Source organism: Petaurus breviceps, unplaced genomic scaffold, assembly GCF_028583685.1.
Source record: "Petaurus breviceps papuanus isolate PSGF00001 unplaced genomic scaffold, PetGlider_PUasm1.0 187, whole genome shotgun sequence".
Classification (NCBI taxonomy): Eukaryota; Metazoa; Chordata; class Mammalia; order Diprotodontia; family Petauridae; genus Petaurus; species Petaurus breviceps.
This window is the reverse complement of record NW_027185799.1, coordinates 27,219,382-27,222,203: the sequence shown is the minus strand read 5'-3', so window position 1 is coordinate 27,222,203 and position 2,822 is coordinate 27,219,382.

The window sequence follows — 2,822 nt, the reverse complement described above, 5'->3', positions numbered from 1 at the left end:
AGGAACAGAGAGATAAAGTGACCTCTCCAAAGTCACACAAGTAACACAGTAAAGAGGAAATCCACACTTCAAACCTGTGCCCTCTGCTTCCAAACCCAGGATCCTCTCTACTAATATAAAGTTGGTCCACACTGGTGGCAGGAAGATCTTTTTATTATGACTTAAAAGTCTTCCTCTTCTAGCCCTGGCTCTGCAGGAGTAAATAAAGATGCTATTTATGTCAGCAGAGGCCTTAATTAAGCGAGATAAACAACCATGTCCAAAAGACTATATCTCCTTTCCTCTGGATTCTCTCCAAGTACTCAGTATCCCTCAAGTCTCAGAGATATGAGATGGTCTTGACCAGTTCTGAGGTAGGTGCCTCATCAGGATGCATATCATTATCAGTAAAAGTAATGGAGGAAAGTGACATCTGTTTAGAATCTTAGAAGGTTAGAAATGGAAAGGACTTTGGAGATATCTAGTCCAAACCCCCCTATAAATGTGAAGCAATTTGCTCTACATACTACCTACATATTACAATATGGATACATATTACACCTGCATACTCACATAGGTGTGTGTGTATACATATACATATACATATACAATATGCATGTATGCATTGCTAAATGTATGAAAGTACACAGGATTCAAAATATAGAAACCTGTGCTTGAATCTTCTTTCTGTTATTTACTGCACTTTACCTCTCTAGACCTTAGTTTCCTCAATTGTAATTTGAGGTCCCTTCCAACTCCAGGCTATGATCCCATGTAGTAAATAGCTATGAGACCTCAATCAAGTTATTTAACCTGTAAATTTATTTTTTCTTCTATAGAATGGGTCTAATAAATAATCTGCTTACTTCATACAGTTGTTGGATCAAATAAGATTTTTAATGTGATATTTGAAAACTATAAAGCATTATGTAAAATGTGAAGTATTATCACCGTATAAATGACACCATCTTCCAAGAAAGTCATGTGAACCCTACATATGTAAGATCATAAGGAAAGCAAAAAGTGGATCCATGAATGACCTTAAGGAGTTGGAATTTAGTAACTACTGACATTCATATAGTATTTGAAGTTCTCAATGTGTTTTACACACATGATCTCATTTGATCTTCACAACATCTGTGTAAGGCATGTTACCCCATTTGGGATTTTCTTTACTAAGGTATTGGAGTGGTCTGCCATTTTCTTCCCCAGCTCTTTTTACTGATGAGGAAACTAAGGCAAAGTGAAACTAAGGGTGACGTGATTTTCCTAGGGTCACACAGGTAGTAAGTGTCTGAGACTAGATTTTAATTCAGGAAGATGAGTTTTCCTGACTCACAGAGCCTGATTCTTTATCCATTGTGCCACCTTGCTCTCCTACTCTAGGGCAATATCACCTGCGTTATCCTATCTTGAAGGCAATAGCATAAATGAGTAGACATAAAGACCTAAAGAAAATCCATGAACAACGTCTCTCAGAATCTGAGTAATGAGGGGTGGTTGGAGAGACTAGAGTTAAGAAAGCCTACATGGAAGAGATTTAGTTTAGGTAAAACCTTGGACAGATCCCTTCCCTAATCTGGGTCTGTTTTCTCCTCTAAAAATAGAGTGAGATTGGATGGCTTCTAGTTCTATGTAATTGTGATCCTAAGAACCAACAGAAAAATCCCAAAGAGAGGGGGAAACGTTGATATCACATGCAGCTCTGGGATAAGTGCTTTTAGTCAGTATAAAGTTGGGCAACATTAGTCAGGGCACCCCCAGCCTTATGGTTTACATCCTTTCCCCTTCATTGGCTCTTCATTCTCCTCTAGGATCCCCTGTCCTCAGTTTTCCTATAAAAACATCTCATGAAGTTTCATTGATTTAAAATCTCTTCCTTTCCCTTTTAATTGGAATCAGAACTTAATATAACTAATCACTAGCCCAGAGGGACTAGAATGCCTTCTCCCACTAAGAGGCTCCAGTGCTGAGCTTATGAGGACTGGGCTCAATCCTGAAGGCTCCCAAAGAAAGGAACTGTGGCTTTTCTCAGATTCCTTTTCTCATTATGCCTTCTTTTCTTAAACAAAGGTTAGTTTGGGCTGATGTCTTGGTCTCTGTCAAAGGCATTAACAGGATCCTTTCTAAATAGCTACTCAGTGTACAATGTAGAAGAGGTATAGGACAGCTATTTATTTCCTTTACCACAAAATAAATACATTAGACCAAAAAAAGATTCATAAACAAAGACAAGAAAAGATTCATAAGCATTCATTGGCAAATACTTAAAACATAAAGCATTGTGTGGTACTATTGAATGAGCTTTCATCTCAGCTTTATACTTTCCCAGTAGTTAACTCAATGTTCATATTTCCTAGTCAGTATTGGAATGGCTAGGACTCTTATTTCTGCTGATGGTCTTTTTCTCCTTAAGAGGGTAGCTCATGAAAGCACCTCTGGGCCCTCTTAATACTCCACACAGAGCTAGAAAGCAAACATATCAGGATAGTTGTTTGGTCACTCTTTCTCAAGGAAAGAAACATAAGCAGAAGAGAAACACAAGTGGGAGTCTTGGGGTCCAGGCTCAGGCTTGTCTAGGTCAGTATATATACTCAATTTTATGTGTGAACAGTCAATATTGATCCCAGGGAGAAGAGGAGAAGGGATAGGGAGAAATTCCATTAAGTCTGAGAGAAAACTACTGGAGTCCCAAGCCACATATTCAGAAGAGGGCAAGAATAGAAAGTTGTTTCCTTTGAAGTCTACAGCTCCTGTTGCTCAATAGCCAGTCTTTGACACAGCCTATCCCTGCCCCATCAATAACACATGAGAGATGGCTCTTAGGGACCAGCCAGAAGCAT